The sequence below is a fragment of the Sebastes fasciatus genome, chromosome 16 (genome assembly GCF_043250625.1).
Source record: "Sebastes fasciatus isolate fSebFas1 chromosome 16, fSebFas1.pri, whole genome shotgun sequence".
NCBI classification, from domain to species: Eukaryota; Metazoa; Chordata; class Actinopteri; order Perciformes; family Sebastidae; genus Sebastes; species Sebastes fasciatus.
Window position 1 is genome coordinate 32,153,717 of NC_133810.1, and position 16,150 is coordinate 32,169,866.

Below are 16,150 nucleotides of genomic sequence, written 5' to 3' on the forward strand. Positions count from 1 at the left end.
CATTGGTGGCTGGGTTGCTGAGTTCTGGATCGGGCTGCGGCAGATCGGGGTTCAATCCCTACCCTCATCAGTGTCCGGTGCCCGACAGTGGTGTGAGACGAGCGTCTCCTCCCAGGGTTTACCAGAGATACAACTGAGGGGTTATGCATCAGTATATATGTTAAATATATACTTTTATGCGACGCACATAATATTGTGTGCGACTCATATGATATTATTTAATATATATACTTTATGCGACGCATATAATATTATATGCGACGCATATAACATTATTTAATATATTATATAATATATATTATTATATTAAATATATTTATACTTCGCATTCAATATCACATGCGTCGCATAAAAGTATATATTTAACATATATACTGATGCATAACCCCTCAGTTGTATCTCTGGTAAACCCTGGGAGGAGACGCTCGTCTCACACCACTGTCGGGCACCGGACACTGATGAGGGTAGGGATTGAACCCCGATCTGCCGCAGCCCGAACCAGAACTCAGCAACCCAGCCACCAATGCCACACGCAGTGAGGACTGTTCTCTTGGTATATTTGACTTGGTCATTAGAAGTTAGACCTGAAAACAGACTGTGTCACATAAGGATCGAACCCACAACCTCCAGTATTCCAACCGGATACTACGAGCAGTTATCTACCACACTGAGCTATCTGAGCAGATACACTGATGTGGTGTTTGCTATTGTATTTGACTTCTTTATTTGAAGTAAGACCTCAAAACTCATCGTGTCAAATAAGGATTGAACCTACAACCTCCAGTATTCCGTCCAGTTATCTACCACACTGAGCTATCTTACCAGATACGTTGATGTATTGTTTCTTTTTGTATTTGACTTGTTTATTTGAAGTAAGACCTCAAAACCCATTGTGTCATATAAGGATCAAACACACAACCTCCAGTACTCCAACCGGATACTACGGAATTATGACTTTATTCTCTAAATCTCAGATTAATTTATTTCTCCTCAATGTGGCCCTAATACTCTGTCGTACCGTCGTACCATAGACCTACAACAATGATAAATAAAAATAAAAATGTAAACAAAAAACAGTTATTCATTTCCATGTTTATAAATCCACAGGGAGCCGCTGGAGAGGAGCTGAAGAGACGCAGGTTGCTGACCGCTGGCCTCGTGGAATAACAGCATAAGTGGTGGTATACCATCACAAAACGAAAGGGGCTTTTACAAAAGGTTGATTTTTGTATTTATGTTGTATTAATTGTATTAATTTGCAAGACCTTTATAAGACCTTTGGTAATCCATGGTTTTATTGTCCAATTACATATCAATAAAATGAATTATTAAAATGCATTGATTACACACACACATCCAAAGCTTTCCAGGTCATCTGTCGCATCATTACACTACAGATATAAAGAACAGCAGCACCAGTAGGAAGTGGTCAAATGCAAGTGGACTTGCTGTCTTGAAGGAACATCTTCAAGACAATATATAAAAATAACATCACATTTCATTTATATACTACAGCTCTAAATTAATTTCATAGAATTAAATGTGTAATATTTTGAACAATAGAAATATTTAAAATGACCTATTTTAACACTGTTAGTGTACATTCATTCTCATTCAGAGTGGCTACATAAACAACTTTATACTATTTAAAGTGCTCTAGAAGTTAGTGCAGTGCAGGAAGTAGCTGTTCCTCAGCACGCGGTACAACCTCCCGGTCCTCAGGTTGTACTCAAACATGTAGGGTCCGCTGTAGATGTACGTAAAACCTGCAGAACACAGACTCAAGGTTAGTTTCTGTGCTGGTTAAAAGGAATAGTTTTTTAATTTTTGTGAATATTTGAATCTCTTTGTTGTCCAGAATTAGACGAGAAGATTGATGGCACCCACTCTCATGTTTGTCCATTAAATAAAGTGGTATCGGTCTTCTCATGTAACTCTCAGCAAGAAAAGCTTTTAAGCACACTTCCCCCAAAAATGTCCCTTTTCTTTTTAGGCTGAAAACATTAAAGACGGGTCTGAATATCTCATTTCAGTTGTTTTGACTTGTAAAACTTTAGGTCAGCTTTGACTGCTGCTCACCTCTGTACTGGAAAGCTGCAGTCACCCTGCCGCTCAGGCCGGAGAAGGTCTGATCCACTCGCTTGGGGAAACCCTGGTCCATCGTCTTTCTGGCCTCATCGTAACTGAGGAAACACAGACAGCAGTTAGATACATTCAATAAAGGTTAAAAATACTGAATACCAGTGTATATACTCTCAACACACCTGTAGTAAATGTCGCCTTCAAAGAACAGAGTCTTGCCAGATTGCACGTCATAGAGGGCCGCGTCGATCTTCTTCACGCGTCTAGGCAGACCAACGCTGGTGAGTTTTTTAGGATAGCCACGCACGAGGTCGTAGCCCCTGAAAGCCCACACTTTACGACCTGCAGGCAGGAAAAGATGATTGAGGTAAACTTTGAAAATGCTTTCAGATCGGAGCCTCGGGTAGATCAGAAGAACACGTACCTTTAAAGAGAAAGACTTTATCTGAGTATCGGCTTTCATAAGCGGCGTTGATGCTGGTGGGGGCGTTGGGCCAGAAGTTTGTGATGAGACTTTGCTGAGGTGTGTTGCTCTGAGGGTAACTCCGCCAGAAGAAGCTGAAAACACACAAGAACATTATGCACATGAAGCCACTTATGGTGAGAACTAGGGATGCACCGAGTACAAGTACTTACATTTGGATACTCGCCGATACCGAGTACCGATACGAGTACTTCTCTGTGCCAAAAGACCCTCGTTAACAGCCAGCTGGAGGGTGTGAGCGACACACGGCAGGCTGGGGAGTCCCGCATACGAGGCGGTGCGCCGCGACAGGCTCTAGATCAGCTTGGAAAGGCTCGGGGCGAAGGTGCTTCCCGGGGCCGTGGACAAAGTGTCACCGGGGCGGACTGTCCTCAGTGCGCCGCAACCGCGTCGTGCCACCAGATCGGGGCTCGGCCCACGTAAAAGGCGCCATGGGTCTGCGGCGATGTCGGCAACCCACCCGACCCAAGGAGTCTAACGCACGCGCGAGTCAGAGGGTGCAAGCAAAACCCTGTGGGCGCAATGAAAGCGAGGGCCGGTGCGGGCGGCTGAGGCGGGATCCCGGCCCAGTGGGGTCGGGCGCACCACCGTAAAGCGGTATCGGTGCCGTTGTATCGGAGCCGTTTTTCCGAGTACGAGTACATGAGCACAGTATCGGACCCGATACCCGATACTGGTATCGGTGCATCCCTAATGTGAGAACAAAATCCCGATAGGTTTGGATCCAGATGTTTTAGCGTTCTGCTGTGCAGCATGTCTGATATACCTGTCTTTGAAGAAGAGCATCTCTCCTCGCAGGGTGGTGACAGCATCCAGAACCATGGTTGAATCACAGGAGTCGGGGGTGGTGGGGGGCTGAGGTCAGGTTACAGAGGGATCCTTATCAGGGTTTGCACCTGGAGGATAAACAAAATGAGTCACCAAGTATTTAGAAAGCGCTGCATCATATTGCAACAATAACAGTTGAGTAGCATCATGAAATATTGCGCAAGAGGCTGTCTGAGATTTTGGTTTAAGTGCTACTGTGTGCAAACAGGCATCGTTAGTACTAACCATAGAGAGACTGGATGCCGTTGACATCGTCCCGCGGCAGAACGAAGGTGTCGGGGTTTCTGTACGAGTAGACGGGGTACATGAGAGCACCGGGATCATCAGAGTGAGACAAGCCCAGGGAGTGGCCGAACTCATGGGCAGCCACCATGAAGAGGACGTAGCCTGCAGCAGAGAATACACAGAACTACAGGTTAGTTACAGCTCCTCTCTCCATAATTATATCCTTTCACGCTGACAAGTAAAAACAGACATGCTGAGCGTCAATAACAAACTCACCTCTGTTTGAGCGGAAAGTGAAGGTCTCATCATCATCAAAATGAGCATCTCCTCCGATGCCGGGGGCCGGGGCGAAGGCGTGGGCAAGAGTGCCATCAGGGCCGTCAAAGGGGTAATAATCACCATGTGCTGTTAACAAGAAACCTCACGTCAGAACCAGCAGCAGGCAGTATTATTTTGCCATCATTGGGCAAAACGTTGCTCCAATTCTACCCACTGCAGCTTTAAATATACGTTCTTAATGCTGGGTTTCCACTTTTAGTCCCTGGAACTAAAAGGTTCCTTCAGTCCACTGTTGTCTGCATTTCTACCACGGTCTAATGTTGTTTTCTCCAAACCAGAGGTCAGCAACCTTTACTATCAAAAGAGCCATTTTAGGCAAAAAAGAAAATCTGTCTGGAGCCGCAAAACATGTGATCATTGTGATGAAGGTAACACAGTTTATAGTCTAAGTATATAGTATATAAGTCTAACGCAGTGAGGGCCAAAGAGACAATGTACTACGGAGTATTAGGGCCACATTGAGGGAAAACACATCTAAGATTTACACAATAAAGTCAGAATATTACGAGAAAAAAGTTGTGATATAATATAATATAATATAATATTAATAATTAAACACTCTGCCATTCTGCATAGTGAGTACTTTTGATAATTAACACTGAGAATACAGGACTTTTACTTGTAATGGAGTATTTTTAGACTTTTTCTGCTTTTATTAAATAAAGGATCGGAGTACTTCTTCCACCTCTGAAACTCATTCTGTACTCACATCGGCTGCCGAAGGAGATCATGATGTCAGCGGTGCCACTGCTGATCTTTGTGAATCTCAGAGGAGTGACCTTGGCCCAGACCTGCAGCGCCTTCTCTATGGAGTCATCTATCTCTGACACAGGCATGTCACGTGTGTAGGTCACTATCCTGTCAGACAAATAGTCAAGAAGAATTATTAGTTAGACTTACTATGATATTACTCTCTCACACTTTACTTTCTCACTTCCAGATCAGTTCACCTGTAGGTAAGGCTCTTTTTCTCCCACTTGAGGTTACTTCCAAACGTGGAGAAACGGGCGATGTTGCCGTCCGGGACGCCACAGCGGGCCTTCTTCATCATCACCACGGTGTCGGCGTCCAGCGTCCCGGTGATCTGGAGACCGAAGAATCTCTGCATCTCACTCAGCTTCCTGCTCACCGGGCTGATCCCCCGTCTGGTGGCTGGACCTCTCTCCTCTGTCAGGTTGAAGAAGTTCTTCAGGTAGTTCTGTAAAATGAAGGTGAGAAAAGTCCCCAAAATGCACATCTTAAAAGCAAAGTAGTGAGAACACATGCATGTAAACATACACACCTCTGCAAAGCCTTCATCCTGCACAGTGACCGGTGGTGGTGGTGGTGTTGTAGGCACACAGTAAACTGTGAGTGCCAGTAGGCTCAGTACGATGCACAGACTGCAAGACCTCATGCTTCCTCACTTTAATGTGACTTGTGTTTGCGTTGCTGGAGTCAGCTGTTATATATATACAGGCTGAGGAGGAGTAGACGCGTTGTTGGAGGAGTGGGCGTGTTGAGCAACTAACTACCTCAGTGACTCAAGAAGAAGTATTCCATTTATGGATGACAAGGAGGAGATTGGCTTTGATTGCTCAGCCAAGACAAGAAAAATCCCCCATGATGACACATGACATGTCAATACAGAAACTATCCTTTAAATAAAATAAGTGATATGGAAGTGATACTCATACATACAGCATTAACAGGAGCAGCTGGCCAAGGTACCATGACTTCTCTATCTGTTGCTTAAGCTTATATTCTGAGCCATATTCTGATATTTTATTCAGGTTTTTCCGGCAGTCTGTCGTGAATTCAACAGTCCTTATGTCTCCTCTAACCCCTCAGGCTACTGTTGCTACTGACAGGACAGTGATGTGCTCTGTGCAAGAAAACAGACAAGCTGCGTCATGTCATGAAGTCCTTCTGACAGGTATAGTATGTGCAGATGCCACAGGTCACCATACAACTCTATACTCACCAACTACGTCACAACAGCTGTAACAGGTTTATAGTTGGGTCAATATTCATCATTTTATGACATGGGTCAGTTTATTCTGTTAATGTAAAATCACTTCTTTATATATATATATATATATCTTTATGTATCTATTTGTGTAACATTTGTTAACAACATTGTTAGTGGAAAACTACATTGTGATTGCTGTTTCCTAACTCTGGACCCTGGGAGGAGCACTACATGTCTTCATTGTGCAACTTATTATGTCTTCAGGTAAACCGCCCAGTAGATGAAAGAAGTGATGAAAGTGTTGCAATAGAAAAGCAGCATCTTAGCCATTATATATATATTGTGAAATAATAATAATAAAATACTCATCAAAAGGACCTGATTGTTTATTATTTATTTATTTACTACTACTAAATATAAATTTTAGCATTTTGCGTACAAAATCTGTGACCAATTAACCATGATGCATATATATAAATAAATATAAATATATATATAAAAAAATATATATATAAAATATATATATATATAAATATTAAAGGACCCATATCGTGCTCATTGTCAGGTTCATACTTGTGTTTTGTGTTTTTACTAGAACATGTTTACATGCTGTAATGTTAAAAAAACAACTTTATTTTCCTCGTCCTGTCTGCCTGAATATACCTGTATTCACTGTCTGTCTGAAACGCTCCGTTTTAGCTCATTTCAAAGGAATTGCGTTGCTAGGCAACAGCTTGGGTCCATGTTTACTTCCTGTCAGCTGATGTTATTTACATACACTGCAACAGAAAATAAACTGGGACACATTTAGAATGTTTACGTTTAAAACCGTGTGATGATCTAAATATTGTATATTTGTGACATCACAAATGGACAAAAATCCTGACGGCTTGTTTCAAACACACAATTTCTGAATACGGGCTGTGTGTATTTCTCCGTATATTGAGCGCTTTGATAGTTTAACAGTATTTATATAAAGCACTTAAACCTGCTTTATACTATAAAACATGAAAATCTCACTTTTTTAAATATGGGACTTTAAAGCATGTGTATCAAAAGCATTCATCACATAAGTGGTGTGTAACAATATATACATACCAGACTTCATTCAGAAAACAAGCAATTTAAAAGTTGTTTGCTTGTCGTCATGGTAACAGACCTGACAAAGCATGAATTTAGACTTTTTACTAATCAGCATCATTGTGTAGTTATTTCGGCTTCACTTTTAATCCGTTTATTGTATTATTATTATTATTATTTTGGCAAAAACAGCTGACAGCCATCGACCTGCTATCAGCTGTTTGTTTACCCGGAAGTTAAATTGGCCAACCCCGCCGTCCTCAGCCAATCCGCAGCAGCGACGTCATCGAAGGCCAGCCAATGAGAACAGCACCTCTTAACAAAGATCCTCAGAAAAACCAAGAGCTCTCACTCTCCATTACTTTAGCCACACCATATTACCTGTACAGTTTACTAACAACATAAATACACATAAATAACAGTTTGTCTGTCTTTTAAAGTTTTCTTTATATGTTTCTTTATAAGATAAGATAAGATAAGATGAACCTTTATTAATCCCCGGAGGGAAATTCAGGTGTCAAAGCAGCAACATCAGCAAACAGAGTGAATCACAGGAGAGGTAAAGGTATACAAAAATTCTAAAGACAATAATAGAGATATAAAAGATACAGAGTGAATGGGTGAACATAGTGTGTACAGTCCGTCAATAAATAAATGTAGAATGTACAATAAATAAATAAATAAATAAATGTAATATGTACATATGTGCAGTCAGCAATAAAGTGGTATATAGGATGTATAGTGTAAAGTGAGTGTAAAGTGCGCCAGATAGTGCATGTTTAAATTTCTTAAAAGTCCTAATAGTTGTCATATGGGGGTCAGCCTTGGTTGTGGAGCCTGATGGCTACCAGCATGAAGGACTGACCCAGGCGCTTTGTGTTGTGCCGAGGAGGGATGAGTCTGTGGCTGAAGGTGCTCCTCATCTTGACTAGCTCATCATGGAGGGGGTGGAAGGGGTTTTCCAGGATAGCGTCCAGCTTCCTCCTCATCCTGCCGTCTGCCACCACCTCCAGACCGTCCAGCTCAGATCCAACCACAGAGCTAGCCCTCCTCACCAGCCTGTTCAGTCTGTTGGCATCCCTTGTGTTCATGTTACCCCCCCAACATACCACAGAAAGAAGAGAACACTGGCTACTACAGACTGGTAAAACATCTGCAGCAGCCTATTGCATACATTAAAAGACCTGAGCCTCCTCAGGAAGAACAGTTTGCTCTGTCCCTTCCTGTAGAGGGCCTCGGTGTTATCAGTCCAGTCAAGTCTACTGTTCATGTGTACTCCCAGGAACTTGTAGGTGTCCACCACCTCCACCTCCTCCCCTCGGATGGTGATGGGAGTTGGGGGCCTCGTGCTCCGCCGGAAGTCCACCACCAGCTCCTTGGTCTTTCCAATGTTGAGCTGGAGGTGATTGCTATCACACCACCCTATGAAGTTCTCCACCAGGGCTCTGTACTCCTCCTCGTTGTCATCTGTGATGCAGCTGACGATGGAGGAGTCATCGGAGAACTTCTGTAGGTGGCATGTACCCGAGTGGAAGCGAAAGTCGGAGGTGTAGGTGGTGAACAGGAAGGGAGACAGCACAGTTCCTTGGGGGGCGCCGGTGTTGCTCACCAGCACATCTGACAGGCTGCCCTGCAGTCTGACATACTGTGGTCTGCTGGTGAGGTAGTCCTTAATCCAGGCCACCAGGCCATGATCAACCTGCATCGCTGAGAGCTTCTCAGCTAGCCGGAGTGGCAGGATGGTGTTGAAGGCACTGGAGAAGTCAAAGAACAATATTCTTACAGAGCTGTGCGGCCTCTCCAGGTGAGTGTAGGCTCTGTGGAGCATGTAGGTGATGGCATCATCCACACCGATGTTTTCCTGGTATGCAAACTGCAGGGGGTCCCGGAAGTCGCTCACAAGGGGCTTGAGGTGCTGCAGAACCAGTCTCTCAAAGATCTTCATGACGTGTGACGTCAGAGCAACTGGCCTGTAGTCATTGGGGGTGCTGGGGTGTCCCTTCTTGGCCACCGGGACGATGCAGGAGGTCTTCCAGAGCTGGGGAACCTTCTTCAGCCTCAGGGAGAGGCTGAAGAGGTGCTGGAACGCTGCTGCCAGCTCCCCAGCACACGCCTTGAGCACCCTGGGGTTGATGTTGTCTGGTCCCCTGGCCTTGTTCACGCTGATCTTTGAGAGCTGCTTCCTCACCTGGCCCCTTGTGATGATCAGGGTGGATGTTGCAATGTCTCCAGGTGCAAAGGACATGCTGTGGATGTGCTCCTCAGGGTAGGTATGGGGGGGGCAAGCTGCTGCTGCCTCCTGGGGATGGGTGCTGGGGGGAGGAGGAGAGGTGTGGAAGGGGGTGCTGGGGGGAGGAGGAGAGGTGTGGAAGGGGGGGGAGGAGGGGAAGGGGAAGGAGAGGTGTGGAGGGGGGGCACTGGTGTTGGTGAGTGAGGACCCAGGCTGTCCTGCTGAGCTCATGGGGGTTGGTTGGTCAAACCTGTTGAAAAACAGGTTTAGCTCATTTGCATGTTCCTGGATCCCCTCAACACCAGGGCTCGGCTGTTTGTAGCCAGTTATCTTCCTGAACCCCCCCCACACCTCCCTGGAGCTGTCGGCCTGTAGTCTCCCCTCCAGTCTGTCCTTGTAGGTGTCCTTGGCCGCCCTCAGCTCCTTCTTCAGCTCCTTCTGGACAACCTTGGCCCCCTCAATGTCCCCGGCCATGAACGCCCTCTTCTTCCTGTTCAACAGGGCTTTAATGTCCCCATTGATCCAGGGCTTGTTGTTAGGAAAGCAGCGTACCTTTTTGGTGGGTACGATGCTCTCCTCACAGAACCTGATGTAGTCTGTGATGCAGTGGGAGAGTCCATCGATGTCCTCACCGTGGACCCTGTCAAACAACTCCCAGTCTGTTGACCTGTAACACTCCCTCAGCTCCTCCTCAACTTCCACTGACCACTGCTGAACAGTCCTGGTGGTGGCGGGCTGCCTCCTGACAACAGGCTTGTATGTTGGTACTGCTGAACAGTCCTGGTGGTGGCGGGCTGCCTCCTGACATCAGGCTGGTATGTTGGTACTGCTGAACAGTCCTGGTGGTGGCGGGCTGCCTCCTGACATCAGGCTTGTATGTTGGCACAAGCCTGATGAGGTTGTGGTCTGAACCGCCAAGGGGGGGGGAGAACAGTGGCGCTGTATGCCTCCTTAATGTTGGCATACAGCAGGTCCAGGGTCTTATTGTGTCTGGTGTTACAGGTCACATACTGGGTGAAGTTCGACAGGGCTCTGGAGACCCTCACATGGTTAAAATCACCATTTACAATGATGAATGCGCTGGGGTGCCTCGTCTGTAATCCCGCGACGGTGGAGTGGATGACGTCACTTGGGGGTACAGATGCGCTCCTTTACGGTGATGTGTTTGGGATTACACCATCTGGAGTTCACAAAGACAGCAAGCCCTCCGCCTTTCTTCTTACCGCTCTGTTTGTCTCTGTCAGCTCGCACCACCGTGAAGCCGTCCGGTTCCACTAAGCAGTCTGGTATAATCCCCTTCAGCCATGTCTCCGTAAAGCACAGCACACTGGACTCTCGGTATTCCCGTTGGTCTTTCACCAGGGCTGCTAGCTCGTCCGTCTTGTTGGCCAGAGATCTCACATTGCCCATGATCACTGAAGGCAGGACGGGTTTAAATCTCCCTCCTCCCCCTCACGATCACACCGGCTCTTGATCCCCGTCTGTGTCGCCGTATCTCAGCAGGTAAATCCTTCGGTGGCGCTGCTACTCGGTCCCGAAAGGCGAGGAGCGCTTCAGATGAATACACCGTCCGTTGTCCGATCATGTCCGTTTGTCAGGCTAACTAAATATAATAACTAAATAAGACGGCTGTGAAAAAGGAAACTATTTACATAAAGTGTGCAGTATACTATCACTGACAAAAACTAAGCGCAGTAGAAAGTTAAAAGTAACGAAAAAGAAAACAAAGAAAGTAGAAACACGGAGAGCTACTAAGACAGGCTGCCACTCGCGTCGGCGCCTAGCAACCAAGTAATCTACTGTTAATCCTAACCCTAAACAGCTGTAGTTAGTCACAATCATTATAATTAAAATCATTATCACACTGCCCTCCTGTGGACAAAGAGCATAACTACATCTCTTTCTCTTTTATTTTGAAGGATGTAACCGGAAGTGTGTCTTGTATGTAACTCCTCTAACTTGATATTGATGCAGATGTAGTTACCGACCGTGGCCACTAGGGGGCGTTAAGATCCTTCTCTGGGTGATGTTACATAGATCTCATGTTACTGAGGCTGTAGCTAGTTAACCAACCACTTTACATTTAAATATTACTTCACAGCTAGTTGGGCTGAACATTTTAAACAAATATATCAAGCTGTGATTTTTCTCACTAATATTGTGATTTAAATAGATTATTTTCTATAAATCAATCTCCTGTTTTTCTGCTGATTTGATGGCCTAATGTTACACAGTTACAGTGTTAGAAAGTACATTTACTTTCATGCCACTTTATACTTCTACTGCAGGACATTTCAGAGGGACAAGTTGTCCTTCTTACTCCATTTATCTGCATTTACGCTCTACATTTATCTGACAGCTTTAGTTACTAGTTACTTTACAAACATGTGAACAAGTATGATTTTAGCTGTCATTCATATGATATTACATTAGTGCTTTACTTCATAAATCAAAGATATTCCGTGTTTAAAGTAATCAGCTTGTTTAAGGTGAGACAGCTCAGTCTGGGTTCAACTTTAATGTTAATTTAGTTGTAACAGTTTGACTCTGATCAATAAATGTCAGGTTGTCCTGTATAATGTTAATAATGAATATCAGTGAGGTGTTTCTTCAGCTGATAATCATAATTCAGATTGATACTCTCTGATCAACATCACTGTGTTCATGCTGTTGAGTCTAATTGTCTGATAAATGTTAGTTGTGACACCTACAGTACAGGTAGTTATGGCTGAAACCTTGTCTACGTACAGTGCAGGTAAATAACACCTGGCAGGTGTGTTTCTGTTAGAAACAGCAGGAATGTGATGAAGCTGCAGGTGTTGGGAGTTCTTGTTCTTCATCAGTGCTCGTTGTGTTTTTAATGCAGTGGGTTTCTTTGCTTCACGGTGTGAATAGTTGACCTCATATCAGTCACACTGATGTGAATACAGACAGTAGAAACTGATTTATCAAGAAGATCACGTTGAACAAATGTTAAATCTAATGTGTGTCGGTTCACTTTCCTCTGTGACAGGACTACATATATGTAGAGACTGTGATCACTACAGGTTGTAATATTAATATTTCACACTAGTGGACAGTTTGTTCAGGATTTGCACAATTCTTTTTTTAAACGTTTTACTGATTTAATTTGAGGTGTTTAAACTGTGTTTTCTTGTCAGCAGCTCAGATGTGGAGGAAGAGGAGCTGCAGGTGGAAACACTCGAGGATGTTGTTATCAGACAGTTTTCCCTAACATAGTTCCTTTTGAATGAGATATAAACATTTAAACGTTATACTGCATGATCATCTTCTCAGTCAGGCTAGGCGTTATCTGTTGAGACGGTTTCTTTAGTCAATCTGAAACTTGATAGTGTGACACGGAAATATAAATACATCATTGTTAAAGTTACTCATTAACGATATTGTGCAACAGAAATGACACACACACTTGTAGATAAACTCTGAGGTCAAAGGTTTCCTGTAAATGAAGAGAGGAGGAGCCACACTGATCCAGGTGAACAGGGAGGAGACCAGCTCAGTTAGTTATTCCAGACTCCATTATGAGAAGAGGACCGAGGGCTGACGACTGAAGACTGAAGCAGGGTGAGTGTTAATCCAACATTTTATCATGTTACTGTTAAAGTGTCTGAGTCAGTTTCCTCCCTGTGGACTGTAGAGGAGAGAAATGTTAGAATGAACTCAACAGTTTGATTCATCTGTGAACACAACGTCATGACTGGCTGAATAATCCTCATTAAAGCTGCTGTAAGCCAAGAAAACAAGCAGAGAGGTAAAGAGAAGTGACCAGGTGGAGCGCTGGCTGCTTTATTATACTGTATACTGTGTGTGTGTATACTGTGTGTGTGTGTGTGTGTGTGTGTGTGTGTGTGTGTGTGTGATAGACGCAAGGAAACCATGCGAGGAGAGAGGAAACGAGGGTTGCGTTGGAATAGTCAAATAATGACGTCCTAACGTCTTCTCCTAACCACTTCTCCTAACCACTTCTCCTAACCACTTCTCCTTGACCTCAGTGGAAAACGTCATGAGGTCAAGGAGAGATGAGAAGGAGACTTCAGAAGGAGTTAGGAAAAGACAACCTCTGACTGCTCCTTCACTAGACTCCGTCATTATGATGCGACCACGGCGGATGTTAGTGACGTCAGTCTGCTGTGGTGAAACTACAATGTTGTGAAGATGGACTACAAAAGGCGCTGCTTCTCCCCGTGCGGTATTAAACAGGTGTTTCAGTGACAGACTGCTTCACCTGCGGTGTGTTAAAGAGAGATACTGCTGCTGGAACACTCTATCAACAGATCCTAAAGATCATCTGACCTAACGAGGACAAACATCACCTCATTACCAAGAAACAGGACTAGATGATCCATATAGAGTTAACTGGTGGAGTTCTGGAGAAGAGGTAGGATCACATACTGGAAGTGGAGGCTGGACTTCTTCACACTTCTTTTTGAAATATTCATCATATTTATTAATATTGATTATTAGTTCATTGATTGTTTACTGTTCATTTGATTAGTTATTCTTGTTTTGTGTTTTACTGAGGTATTTGTTACATGTTCAAAATAAATCATTCATTAAATAGAAAGTCACCGTCCACTCAGATTAAACATGAATCACAGTTAGTGGATGAAAATAATATGCAAGATCAGCATCTAGTTTATTATTATGAACGCTGCGTCGCTTTAAATGCTGCAGCCGCAAGGCATTGTGGGATGTTATTGTCTCCTTTCCTTTGGTAAAGGATGCTCCAGTGTGTCCTAAAGGAGATAGTAAAGGAAGCATTGAAGCTCCTTTCCTTTGGTAAAGGATGCTCCAGTGTGTCCTAAAGGAGATAATAAAGGAAGCATTGAAGCTCCTTTCCTTTGGTAAAGGATGCTCCAGTGTGTCCTCTGCTAAAGGAGATAGTAAAGGAAGCATTGAAGCTCCTTTCCTTTGGTAAAGGATGCTCCAGTGTGTCCTCTGCTAAAGGAGATAATAAAGGAAGCATTGAAGCTCCTTTCCTTTGGTAAAGGATGCTCCAGTGTGTCCTCTGCTAAAGGAGATAATAGAGGAAGCATTGAAGCTCCTTTCCTTTGGTAAAGGATGCTCCAGTGTGTCCTAAAGGAGATAATAAAGGAAGCATTGAAGCTCCTTTCCTTTGGTAAAGGATGCTCCAGTGTGTCCTCTGCTAAAGGAGATAATAAAGGAAGCATTGAAGCTCCTTTCCTCTGGTAAAGGATGCTCCAGTGTGTCCTCTGCTAAAGGAGATAATAGAGGAAGCATTGAAGCTCCTTTCCTTTGGTAAAGGATGCTCCAGTGTGTCCTAAAGGAGATAATAAAGGAAGCATTGAAGCTCCTTTCCTTTGGTAAAGGATGCTCCAGTGTGTCCTCTGCTAAAGGAGATAATAAAGGAAGCATTGAAGCTCCTTTCCTTTGGTAAAGGATGCTCCAGTGTGTCCTCTGCTAAAGGAGATAATAAAGGAAGCATTGAAGCTCCTTTCCTTTGGTAAAGGATGCTCCAGTGTGTCCTAAAGGAGATAGTAAAGGAAGCATTGAAGCTCCTTTCCTTTGGTTAAGGATGCTCCAGTGTGTCCTCTGCTAAAGGAGATAGTAAAGGAAGCATTCAAGCTGCTTTCCTTTGGTAAAGGATGCTCCAGTGTGTCCTAAAGGAGATAGTAAAGGAAGCATTGAAGCTCCTTTCCTTAACATTAGGTGAATTTGAACGGCTCTTATCACGGCTGCTTCTGAGGTACTTCCGGGTCGTTTCACTCAGTTAGGAACCTTCCTGAGCAAAACGGACTATTGGAACGCAACCGAGGAAATAGGATTTAAGAGCCATGAGACGTCGTTTCCTCTGAAGCGTCACGTGAAGCGACGTCCGTTTCTGATGACAGCAGCAGCTGATCACATCTGGATCACATCTGGATCAGCTGTCAGTCAGCTCTAACAGCTGTTTGTGTCTGAACTGATCTAATACTAATAAAGACAAGTGCTCTTTATATTATTGATTCATTATTAGCGTCTGTAGTTATTGATATTCTGATTGTGAGCTCATTATTTCATAACTCAGAATATGACTATGGTGTCTTTTGAACACTGGACATTATTTATTGTGCTAAAGGGAAAATGTAAATGATGTAACTCATATCAAACCAGACGTTCAGGAATCATCAGCCTCATGTGACTGAATGAGGATAAATGATGTAAAAGGTGTTTGTTGCTGACAGACAGACTCTCCTTCTCTCTCTGACTTTAATAGAATCATTAATAAAAGTTAACGGGGGAAATAACAGATCATGAAAAGACACATCATTCTAATAAATGAAAGTTATTTAAAGTCCGTTCATCAGGTTTTATAAAGATCTCTCAGTGACTGGCGGTGTGTGAGGAGCGAGGAGAGAGGAAATGAAAATGAAGAGCTTTGGGATGCAGCCATAGAGAGGGTGTGTGTTACTTCCTGTTCTCTTGTACTAACTTGTTTCCTCTTCATGTTCACAGTCAGTGTTCCTGTTTGACCTGTCAGACTGACTTCAGATCAGAAGATGAGTGACTGTGTGGAGGAAGAGGAGGACAGACTAAAGTCTCTAGTCTCTGGCCGTCAGTCTATGAAGAGTGATCGGTCTAAAGGTGATCCTCCAGTCTTCAGTGATGAACCTGGACCCTCAGAGTCAAAGTAAGACAGCTGCTACTAACTCATCTATACCACTCATTTCATCTTTCCTCTGACAATACCATGTTTTCTGTTGACTTCCTCTTAAAGGGAGTGTTAGTAAGAATCATAATGTCTTGTTAACAGCTTCACCTGTGTCCGTTAAGTCAACTAAAGTCAGCGTCCTGTTGCTGGCGCTTGTGCTCGCTCTACATAGACATGAAGGAGCATCGCTCAACACAGTGAGGAGACACACGTCAGCTAAAAGCACAATATCACTCTATATTTCAGCTGCTTGGCAGT

General features: G+C 43.9%; 1 protein-coding gene, 1 long non-coding RNA gene and 1 pseudogene across 2 annotated transcripts in view; 1 reads left to right on the top strand and 2 right to left on the bottom strand.

The window, feature by feature from the left end:
- The window catches only part of LOC141752673 (protein NLRC3-like), a 782,294-nt gene that overhangs the window by 516,125 nt on the left and 250,019 nt on the right, over positions 1-16,150 (top strand). The gene's annotated exons all lie outside the window — the stretch shown is intronic.
- The window catches only part of LOC141752705 (uncharacterized), a 69,698-nt gene that overhangs the window by 34,444 nt on the left and 19,104 nt on the right, over positions 1-16,150 (bottom strand). The window lies entirely within an intron of this gene.
- LOC141752685 (collagenase 3-like) lies at positions 1,222-5,399 on the bottom strand (annotated as a pseudogene).